Source organism: Cryptomeria japonica, chromosome 3 (genome assembly GCF_030272615.1).
Source record: "Cryptomeria japonica chromosome 3, Sugi_1.0, whole genome shotgun sequence".
Taxonomy (NCBI): Eukaryota; Viridiplantae; Streptophyta; class Pinopsida; order Cupressales; family Cupressaceae; genus Cryptomeria; species Cryptomeria japonica.
Window position 1 is genome coordinate 894434445 of NC_081407.1, and position 12446 is coordinate 894446890.

The following is a 12446-nucleotide window of genomic DNA, read 5'->3' on the forward strand; positions in this document are numbered from 1 at the left end:
TCTCTTGAACAAAATCACCTCAGATGCTAAGAATGAGATCAACTAAAATGATTCCAAGGTTTCTACATGTCAGGTCTTGATGAGTGGGTAAGTTCAGTGGTTGATGTGAATTGCTGTGTTTCACTTGGGGACTTACGCAAATGTTTGGATTATCATGAATGATGCGGAATAGGTGTGCTGACAACTTAAGATTTATCAATAAGGCTCTGGATTTACTTCTTACTAAAAAAGGGGGAAAAAGGATAGTGTTCAGGAAATCTATTCTAAGACTAGGAATGTAGGGAAATGGTGAATGGATTTAGTGGAATCAAACCAGGCAAGGTCTCACAATCAGGTATTGATACAAGCTTAGTGCAATCATCTAAGGTATACTTAATGATTTTCAGACTATCACCATCAAACGAAGACACCCTCCAAGTTGATGCTTGTCAACGGACGCATAATAGTTGAAGTTATGCTTACTCAAACTCTAGTTGACCACAGAAGGCGCACTTACCAGCAGAAAGAGGCTAGTGGTATGGATTAAGGATTCCACACAAATGAATTCAACAAATCTTCCACTCAATCTAACATACATGAAAATAAATTCTAATCTAACTTGGAGGAATTGAGAACCATGAATGCAAATACAACACTTGAAGAGCAAAATCACCAACAATTGAACAATGATTAGGATTCAAATAGCTGTAGCATATACCAACAATTCTACAAAAACTCTCTTACAAATGAGAGACAAAGGGGCATATATAGAGTCTCTTACAAAAATGGATGGCCCAGATTGATCTAAGATCAACGACCGTGATCATGCCAACAAAACCCTAGAATTGCCCTAATTAGGGTTACATCAAAAATGGCGCCACCAACATATGGCCCAATGAAAAGATACCTAGTCATCATATAGGGAATCTTCTAGAAGATTCCTTCCTGCATCTCTCTCTCTCCTAGCATACTCCAAGAATCTAGCCAATACTGAATCTAACTCCTCCATGGAAATGCTAGGCAAGATAACCTACTGTAAACCAATCACATCCAATGAATCCGAGCAAGCATTCAAAGTGTTCTCCCATTCAGGCATGAGCTTCTGCGAATTATGAACATGAATCAACAAAGAGACCAAGTCATCAATCTGACTCTTCTTCAAAGAGTCTAACTGGCAAAAATACATAAATTTCATCTTGTCTCTTAATTCATCTAAGTGTAAACCACTAGCATCACTAACATCAACACCCAATAATTCCTCAATCGAGGCAAGGATCTTCATCTGAATGTCCTGAATTAATCCTTCCATCTCCATACAACTCGATTGGGCGTTCTCATAAGCTGATTTCTTCAAGGCTAGTGCACAATACCAGCCATGGAAATCGTATCTGTCTCCACTGTGCACAATGTTCTCGCTGACCAAGGTGGAATTAGGAACCTTCTTCAATGCCAGGAGGCGTGGAATAGTCTTCTCTTGGATAGGCCGGAATTCTTCCCAAACTCCCTCCAAATACTGGATTTTAAATGCAAGCGTTGTTGTCTTATCATATGCTTGGACAAACTGAGTAAGGAAATCATCTGCCTGCTTTCTTGTGCTCTCAATCCACTTTTCCACCTCAGAGTGTGTACCTCTCGCTACCTCGCAATGTGAATGTATTCCATGGTCAACTGCAATAGGAGAAATAAGGGTGGGATCTCCACGCCTTGTCCCTGCAATATACTCTCTGAGTCTAATATTTTCTTCTCTGTAGCTTTCATTCTCCACAATCGTTGTGTCTAACTTTGCATTGATTGCTTGGAGGTTGTCACCAATCTCCTGGAATTCTTGCCTTGCGGATGGATGACCAAGGGCGACTGAAGTGATCTGGAAATCCATGGGAGTAGCAGTGTCCGCTATCACGCTGGCTCTAGGAACAGCAATCTGCGCAATCCGCATTCCTGTCTCATCTCTAGCTATGTGCGACAAAATCTCCGCTCTCTTGGGCTCCTTCTTCTTAGCACTCCTAGCTAGGTAGTCATCAAAATCATCAATAGGGTGTACCTCTATCATTTGTTTACTTTTCTCCATGCTTCTCCTCAACCATTCAGGAATAGCGGCCATTTCCGTACCATCATCAAGACATACTTCTCGATCCAGTTCTTTCAATGCCGAGATAACATCCTCATTATCATCAGGATTATCCTTAGTCCAATCATATACTTCATTTCCCAAGCTAACTTCCAAAAGGACAATAGGGGATTCCGGCTAATCATTATTCTCATCAGGAGGTGCAGATGTTGCTGTGGCAAGGAAGAAATGAATATTCTCTGGTAGTATCACTGTGTTGGAACACTGCTGAGTCTCCTTATTCTGTTCTGTTACTTCAATCACTTCGATTGATGAGACACTGGGAGGGGGTGAAGGAATGATAAGTGGAGGAATGATTCTCTTTTGTTTTTTCTTCACATCCTCAATCTTCTTCCCTCTAGCCTTGACTTCTCCAGGCATGTTCTTCCTTCTCTTGGGAGCTTGACTCTCTTCGTCTGCATGAATTCTGACATCACTGACAGTCCTCTGATCATCCTCGGAAGTAGACTCTTCCGGCTTCATCCTTTCATAAGTGAAGGGAACACCAGTGTCAACTAATCTGTTCATCTACATATCTACCCATGTGCGGGAGAAATTCAAGACTTCTCTCATCAATACATTCAGGTCAGTCTCTTCTGACTCTGACCAATTTGGCAATAGGATTGCCTTCTTCATTTCATTCTCATAATGTGGGTGTGTATGATCTCTATCATCTAATACCTGATCAGGGATGAGGAAAAGTCCACACTTCCTCGTGAAATCCACTGACATTCTGGACCACATTCTTCTCTTCACTGCTTGTTTGTCCATCAAGTTAGCCCAATAATCCTCTATGTCAACCTTATGAGTGAACTTCTCTCCTTTGATCCTTCCGACCTTCTTGTCTGGATCGAATCTTTCTCTTTTCTTGTAGGTAGCAAATCTGTAGAATGCAATCTCCTCACCTGCAGTGCTGGCAGCTATGGCGGATTGGCAGACCTCTGACGTCTTCCCAACTGAAATAGGGAATGTCATTCCTGTCCTGTGCTTCTCTCTCTGGATAACATCGAACTCCAGAAGTTGTCTTACCACTTCCAACAATATCATTCTATCAATAGGATACCTAGGAAGTCTGTAAGGTTCAGATTGAAACCCATGAATCCTAAGGTATGTGAAAGTGGGAAACTGTATATACCACGATCCATATTTTTCTATTAACTCTGTTGCCTCCTTGGACAATCTTCTGTGGATTCCGCCCTGCAGCATTCGTGTGATGTACATAGTGAATGCATCATTCGCTCTCTTGTAGTCTTCAATTCTGTGCATACTCAGCTAGGGGTAGCATTCATAACTGTTAAATTGTCCTTGCCCATTCCCGACTTCACCTTTGCATATTAATCCTCTGTATGAAACGAATCGTGCAAGCAGGTACGCCAGGTAGGAAGTCATGACAAATGACTTGGACCGCTCTACATTCCTCAGCTGGAAATCCAGATTGTCGCTTATGATCCTGGACCAATTCACTAGTGTTCCTCTAAGACAATCCTGGATGAAGTAGAACATCCATCCATGAAATATTGCTCCCTGCGGCATTCCCATCACTCTGTTGAGTAGGAATATCAAATCACTATATTCCTCCTTAAAATCTACGCACAAAAGTGTCTTGGGAGTCTTGGAATGATGATTCCTAGGTTCAATCATCCACTCTTTATTAATTAAATTCTTGCATACACCCATCTTCTTCGTGTATTTGTCTGCATAATCCTCCTTGGTCACATCCTTCATGTCTGTTCCGCGTGGAATTCCGAACACCTCAGCAATGGCATCCTCAGCAAGGTAGGCGATGACAACGCCCTTAGGACTCTTGATCATTCTTGTGAGCGGATCGTAACATCGTGCACACTCCAGGATCAACTCACTGCACTGTATGGATTGTGGAAACCCAGCGGCATGGAAAATGCCACTCTTCATAATATTCACATATGCTGGAGAAGGAACCTGATCTCTGGATCCGAACATCCGACGTTGCATCTGGTCAAAGTCCAAGAAATGCATGTTGGTATCAATGATCTCCTTCCATCTGGATGAAATCTTAAACTCTAGATAAAATCCAGTCTTCAACAGATCTTTCCTTTCCTTGAATCCTGATTTTGACATCGCACCTGTACGAAGCTGGAAGTTAGTCCTAGGATAAAATTAGCATTTCCAATGGAAAATCGCTCCAGGTGTGGATAAACAGTGGGGGAAATTAGTGGCCAGTATGGATTCCAGGGGAAACCCATGTGTAGTATGGATTTTGAGTGGGGGAATGGGTTGGGTAGTCTGGAATGTGAGGGGAAAAACACCTCTAGCATGGATTTTGACCCTTTAACCCTTGGAATAAGGATTTCCCTTAGGATTTTATCATTTTAACCTAAGTCACAGGATACGGCGATTTTCATGGATGAGGTTCGAATTTAATCGAATTTCAAACTTCTATAAAAAAAATCGAATTTAATCGAATTTCCTCTATAAAGCACTGCTATCCGCCTCTAAACACAACTCAGCTGGTCGTGGGTATTCTTTGTATATGCTTTGTATCTATTGGGTCATGGGTGTCTGCAACTGCTGGGTCGCCCTCGGATTTTCTCCAACAAGGGTCGCTATTCTGATAATTTATTAGAAGTATACATATATTTAAAAATAAACAAAATTATAGAAGGCGAATTTTATCCGAATTTTTTTTCGAATTTTTCCCTTGTCGAATTTCATCCGAATTTCATGGCTGTCGAATTCGAATTCGAATTCGAACCTTGTGACTTAGATTTTAACCACTCAAAATCACTCAGCGACTTTAAATTTGACTGGACTTATACTAATTTTCCAAAAATATGAGCGAAATGCTAGGAAAATATTGGAATAAAGTGCGAAACCAACTTAAATATTACCTTAGGAGTGAGAAAACAACTCCAAAAGGTATGTGAATACCTTGGCACTTTAAAATCATTGATGCGCGTGTTTAAAAACACGTTAACGTTCAATAGGTCTAACACTTAGCAAAACTTAGGATCATTAAAAATATCATCTTTTGCAACTTGATCATAACACTTCAAAAACCCTAGATGGCACTAGGCATGATCAAAACTCCGAGACTCGGGCACGGGAAACACAAAATTGCCCACTAACCAGCCAAAACCCTAACCTAACAACGCAGGAAGATGGAAAAGAAGGGCTCCCCGTTAGCAATGGGGCGATGTGTGAAAAGGTCACAACAGGTACCAAGTCTGCAAAAGTACATTCGGACCCCTGCGCAGGTGGCCGAAAACTACAAGACCTTTACTAGGTCCAAAACCTTATTCACACCAACAAAACAAGTAGTAATCGTGTGATGCAAATGTTTACCTAAAACCACCATTCATCACGTGCATTATTTTGAACCTTCTTCTAAAAGGAATTGCTCAGGCCGATCGAGATAAGATATACCTCATTCTCCATTCCCTTAGAGAGGATTATTGAGTTTCAAGAAGCCTTGCAACTAATGGTGATGACATGGGAATGGAATCAATGGGCTAAGTCCAAGTCAAGACAAATAAAGAGGGAGAAGGAAGTGGTGAAGAGCATATTAGAATATTAAAATAATGTTAATTTTAGTATTAATGCTCAATAGTGTATATTCTATTTTAGTAAGATCTTCTACGATCTTCTCAGCAGTTTCTTATTAGAAACTTGCTATTCTTGTAAATACTCTTGTATTATTTATGAGCGTCTTGCTCATTCTGTTATTAATCAATTATTTGAAATCCATTGCGTATCTCGCACTGTTTTATGGTATCAGAGCCTGGTTCCTTAAAAATTTGAAATTTTTTCAAAGCAAAAAAAATTTAGTGTGAATTTTTTTTTGTTCTATTGTTTTGAAAAACAAAATCGAAGGATTTTCTGTTCGAATTTTTTTGGGGAATTTTCTTCCACAAAATCACGGATTTGTTTCAGCCTGTTCGGATTTTTTTTGAAACCGCAGATTTTCGGTTCGCGCGTTTTCCAAGCGCAAGCATTTGCTGTGTAAAAAAAAAAAATCGCGATTTTCATCCTTGGCCGCGCGACTTCGTTTCCTGTGCCTGTGCGTGCGGGTTTATTTGTGATCGGGTTTTTTCCCGCCTACAGATTTTTTCTGCCTTTTTTGGACGGAAATCTGCATTTTCAGCTAGGGTTTTGACCCTCCAGATTCAGTCGAAATTTTTTTCTAATTGCAGATTCTTGGTGGGTTTTTCGAGATCTCATCTGGGTCGTCATCAGAATTTTTTGGGTGCCTCGATTTTTGTGCCTCAATTTTCGAGCCAGCGGATCCAGATTCCGACAGTAGATTCCTTTTGGGTTTTTCGCAAGGATTTTTGAGTTGTCTTCAGATTTTTCTGGGTCAGCCGGAAATTTTTTCTTGAAATTTGTGCCAGTCGTACTTCATTTTTTGAAGTTTGTACCTGAATCTGCCTTTGTTTCTACAATGGGATTCAAAAAATTTGAATTCCGTGCCAGCGCCTCTTCTCAGTTTTTTTCATTTTTCGTGCATTGCGAAACGTGCAAATGGTTTCTCTAACCAACCTGATGTTAGAAGGCAGTCAACGCTTTAATGGCAACAATTACAACATCTGGAAACAGCATATGTTGACCATTTTTTAATATAGGCATCTTGACCAGCTTGTTTTGGGAAAAGAGCTCAATCCTGGTACACCTGGTGCAGATCAAGATAAGTTTGATGAACGCAATCGAGAGGCAGTTATGCTTCTCAAACTCTCTGTGACTGATGATCAGTTACCACAGATTCCTTCCAGCAAGACAGCTTTCGACATCTGGAAGCATCTGAAGGAATTGCATGAGACATCCGACAAGAGCCGAGCATTCTTTCTGAAGAATCAGCTGTTCTCCATTATGATGGACGAACGCATGTCCTTACAGGAACACCTCACGAGGATTAAGGACATTCGAGATCAGCTCGAAGCTATTGGTCGGACTATGGAGGAAGAAGACATGGTAGTAATCACTCTGAAAAGTCTTCCGAAATCATATGAACACTTCATTGAGACCCTCAATATTACTACAACTAATGTTGACCTGAAGTTTTCAGAATTGTGCACCAAACTTCTACAGCAGGATCGCTGAAAACAACAGTTTGGTAGTGGTACTACGTCAGCCTCCTCGGAAAATGCCTTCACAGCACAATCCTTTCACAAGGATAAAGGCAAATTTCAATCCTCTCAGTCTTTTCAGCAGAAAGGCTCTTCTCAAACACAGGATGGTGCCAAGAAGAAGAATGTGCAGTGCAATTACTGTCACAAGTACGGCCATATGAAGAAAGATTGCCGTCAGAGGCTCGCTTCTGAACAAAAGAAGCAGGGAGGGTCACACCAGAAGGCGCAAGTTGCTGAACATTCCGAGCAGAAGGAGTTTGCCTTTTATGCCTTTATGGCTAAGAGGTCTTCAGATCATGCCAGGTCTTCTGCTTGGTACATAGACTCTGGTGCGTCACGTCACTTTTCTCATCGGCGTGACTGGTTTACAGACTTCTCATCTTTCAGTGATTCCGTTGTATTTGGCGAAGGTGAGGAGTATACAGTTGTTGGCAGAGGCACTGTTCAGATACAGTCTGGTGACAGGAATCTCATCTTCCTGAATGTGTACTATGTTCCTGGTATGGAACTTAATCTGCTCTCTGTCAGTCAGATTATGAGGAATTCTCCTCAGCTAGATGTGGTGTTCAGTGCTCACAAGTGTTCCATCATTGATCGGGAGACTCGTCTTACTGTTGCTGTTGGTCTAGAGGATCATGGCCTATACAGGCTTCTTGACACTGGTGATTCTCCTGAAGTGGCTCTGGCAGCTCGTGTTTCTCCTCTCAACATTTTGTGGCATCAGAGATATGGACATCTCAACATTCAGTATCTCTCTCAGCTATCTCGGGAGGGACTTGTTTCAAGGTTACCTGATATTCAGACTCAGCATCTTGGAGTATGTGGCGCCTGTCAAGCTGGCAAACAGCATCAGACTTCATTCACACATGGAAAGTCTTGGCGCGCATCTAAGGTACTTCAATTACTTCATGCTGATATTTGTGGTCCTATGAATACATCTTCTGTTACTGGTTGCAAATACTTTTTGCTTATTGTAAATGATTTTAGTAGAAAGATGTGGGCTCAAACTTTCAGCTCAGTCATCTTCACCAGTTGTGGATGAATCTTTGTTCAGGCAACTAGTGGGCAGCCTCATCTATCTTACTGCCACTAGACCTAACATCAGTTTTGCAGTGAGCTACATTTCACCCTTCATGACAGCTCCCAAGGCTGATCATTGGATAGCAGCGAAGCGTGTGCTGCGTTATGTGAGTGGCACTCCTGATTATGGACTTCTATACACTCGGAGTTCTGATCCTACACTCAGTGGTTACACAGATTCTGACTGGGCAGGTTCTATTGATGACCGTAAATCTACAGTAGGGTATGTGTTTAGTTTGGGATCTGGTGTTGTCACATGGACTAGTAAGAAGCAGGAGGCAGTGGCTCTCTCCTCGACAGAAGCAGAGTATCGAGGAGCAGTTAAGGCATCTTGTGAGGCGGTTTGGCTTCGACGAATGCTTGCGGATATGCATGTCTCCCAGGCAGGTCCAACTCCCTTGTTCTGTGATAATCAAGGAGTGCTCAAACTCGCCAAGAATCCAATCTTCCATGAAAGAACCAAGCATGTGGAAACTCATTGTCACTATATTCGACAGCTGATTGAAGACGGATCTATCCAATTGCTGTATGTTCCTACCTCGGAGCAGCCAGCAGACATCTTCACCAAGCCCCTTGGTCCTGATAAATTTGTAAAATTCAGGGGGTCTATACGTGTAGTTAATAGATTGAGCATTGAGGGAGGGTATTAGAATATTAAAATAATGTTAATTTTAGTATTAATGCTCAATAGTGTATATTCTATTTTAGTAAGATCTTCTACGATCTTCTCGGCAATTTCTTATTCGAAACTTGCTATTCTTGTAAATACTCTTGTATTATTTATGAGCGTCTTGCTCATTTTGTTATTAATCAATTCTTTGAAATCCATTGCGTGTCTCGCACTGTTTTAGAGCAACTTGTTCTAGGTTGATGCCAAATAAATTATCTCCATCATAGTTCTACTTTTCATAATGATCAAATATGAGGACTCCAATGCTCCAAACCTTGGGGAGGTGTATGAAATGATTGATAGCAAAATGAAGACCATCGTACAAAAGACCCCACTATGCATGTCTATAATAAACACGTTCAGCCTATCATTCAACAAAAGTGGGACAAGTTCAACACTCCTTTGAGCTTCACCACCTATGCATTGAACCTTGACTGATATGTGCAAAGGCCTAGCAAAGTCGTCCATGTGGAAGATGCTAAGGTGAAGAAAGGCTTTGTGGATGCAATTACAAAGATGTATAATGCATAAGATGCCACCAAAATTCATTATCAGGGATCGAAATTCGCCATACTAAAGGGCTACCCAAAAGAGGCAACATTGAATTTGCATACTATAGCATAGGGTAACCCAATCTATGGTGAACTATGGATGTACCCGATTCACTAACAAGAAGCTTATAGCTATACATAGTGCACTGCACCTCTTGGACTACAACACACTTATGTAGCAACACAATGCGATGTAGATCTAGAGGAGCTAGTGCAGATTGATTGGTCTCAGGGGCAGGTAGGGTTGGTTAGTGTCCATTTGGAGGAATTTCAACCTATGCTCCCCCAAGTTCCTGAGACAAGGATGATAGGGGATTGGGGGATGTGTTTCCTGGACATGTCTTTTTAAGGCCATGTTTTAAGGGAGGACAAGGGATACAATTATAAATAGGGAAACTTTCAAAGTATAATGAAATTTCAAATATCCATATGATAACATTGATTAGGCATTCATAAGACATTATATAACCTTTGTGAGAGTGGGTAATTGATTAGGAATTACAATGTTTTTTATCTATATGTATGAGCACAAATTAATAAAGGCGTGCCTAACTGGTGTGTATATTGAGGTGAGAGATTTATTATTGAATTTATCCTAAAGCCTTCAAGACCTCATGTTCTATTATAAAACTCATTAACAAAGAGGAACGGTTAAGAAATATGATAACTGATTATGTTCCGATTTGACTTCAGCTAGGATACTAATAGACAGGATTGTTCTATGATTTATTTATGCAGAGCATTATTGATACATTTTTGCATTATGCAAGTGGCTTTTCCTACCAACTCATATTCACTAATATAATGATTGTAACATGCCAAGTCTTTCTATAGCAGTCATTGTATCTAAACAGGTTGTCCAATGTATCAAACAAGATAATCCTTGACTATGACTTTGACCATGAAGATGTAGAGATCTACAACAAGGAATAGATATTTTGTAGATTTTGTGATCATGATTAACCATTGGTCTATTACACGGTCAGAATTGTAGTTTGTTGGGGGTTTGGGAGCAACACCCTCAACAGAGTTGAGGGGTAATGCCCCTCATGGGGGGGCTTAGGGGTGATTCCCACAACGGGGTTTGTGGGCAACACCCCTTGTGGGGGTTAAGGGCAATGCCCCTCAGAAGGTTCAAGGACAACATACAAGGCAGGTTTGAGGGGCAAAGTCCCCACCAACAAGCCTAAATGAAGACCTTCAAAACCATATGGATCTTCATCCATTTTTATATTTTTTGTACATCTTTGATGGGCATGTCATAAACCAAAAAGGCATAATTTTTTTTAGAAGTAACTAAAACCTGCTTGGGTACATTAGAGAATGGCTAGCCAACCCTAGGACAAACAAGGGCCATCTAGACATCCACTTGTCATCCCAAGGGCAGCTAGTCATCCCCTGATGTACTCTGGTGCACCCTACAAATTTTTTTATGTCCCAAGGACATTTCCACAATTTTGGAAGAAAAGGGGACAAGATGGGAGTTTTTCCTACCAATCCCTATGTCCCCGAAACATCCCCTATAGGGCACAAGGTCATGTTGGGCAGGGGACACATGTAGGTTTCAACTAGATGGGTTCACTTCTAGCAATTCCAATGATGAGGCATTTGCCATGACATTTTGGTGAGTATGACTAGGCTATAGAAGCATTAGCCTATACTACTGCAATGTAATCATCACATTGAAATTTTGAATATGATATCATATTGGAATTCAGCAATTTCAATGTATTGTATATTTCTTATAATTAATCTTAAAGTACTATATTGTATTTGCACCACCATCCCCAAATTTGTGTCCATGGTCCCTCATTCTTAAACTCCATGGAACACTTATTATTGTACTATGATAAGCACTAGAAGTCATGACAAGCAACCACTCAATGAAGATAAGTCCCACTTATAGCCTCCTAGAAGGCCCAGGTATAATACACTCTATGAGACTCTGACCATAAAGACAAAAAAGGGCTAGGGGGCCTCTTTTTAGACTAGATGACCCATACAATTGACTAGACAAGGCAAAAGCGACCATTCACAAAGAGACATCAACTACCATATTTCAATTTACATCTAATACTCAGTACATAATGGTTTGTATAGGATTGTAAAATTAAGACTCAAGTAGAGGATACAATTATGTTAGCTACACAGAAAATAGTTATCAGAGAGAGAGAGAGAGAGCAAACATTCTAGTGAAGGTGATTTAGATTATTACTATCATCGCAGGGCCTCAAAAACCCCAATAATCAAAATTTATCAAGCAGGTTTTCATTCCTTGGAATATGTAAAAATCCAACTAGTATTGACATTGAAGAAACTGCCTACAAGATCTTGACAGAATGCTATAGGCTTTAGCAGAAAGAATATAAGTACACTGCCTGACTAGTCTCCCACTATCAGCAATGATGTTGGTTGAGAATGTATAAGATTTCGATAAGCCAACCAGGTGAGGTACTGCGAAAGAAATATATGATCAGTCTGGTAAGTCTAGCTGACCATCGTAGAGTCTCTCACATCTGGGAATCACTTACTCTCAAATAAAATGAGCTAGGCATCTCTGGTAAGGAGATTGGAAGAAGATAAGGATACTTAATCAGAATTTCTTTGTAACATTAATACCATCCCAGGATCTCATAACTGTTAAAACTTAAAACATCAAGAATGAGAAATGAGGTGATTTCTAGTTTCCACTTCCAAAAGAGTGGAAATCATTTCCTTCCTCGGGATATGATAACCAGCTCCTATGGGAATGTGCTCTAGCAGGAAAGTGAATACTGTCAAAAAAATTGGTTTGATGCATGTGTTGTTCTAAGGAATACACAGATATAATCCTCACCTTTTCATGTGACCATGCCTATGCATGAATTTGACAGCATGCACAAGTAGAAAAAGAAATTGGCTATGAAGAACAAATATGTGAAGTTTTAAAGGAATAAAACACAAGCTCTCAAAACAGA

General features: G+C 40.5%; 1 protein-coding gene across 2 annotated transcripts in view; it reads right to left on the bottom strand.

Moving 5' to 3' along the window:
- Positions 1-12446, bottom strand: part of LOC131059725 (actin-related protein 3) — a 114232-nt gene that overhangs the window by 65554 nt on the left and 36232 nt on the right. The gene's annotated exons all lie outside the window — the stretch shown is intronic.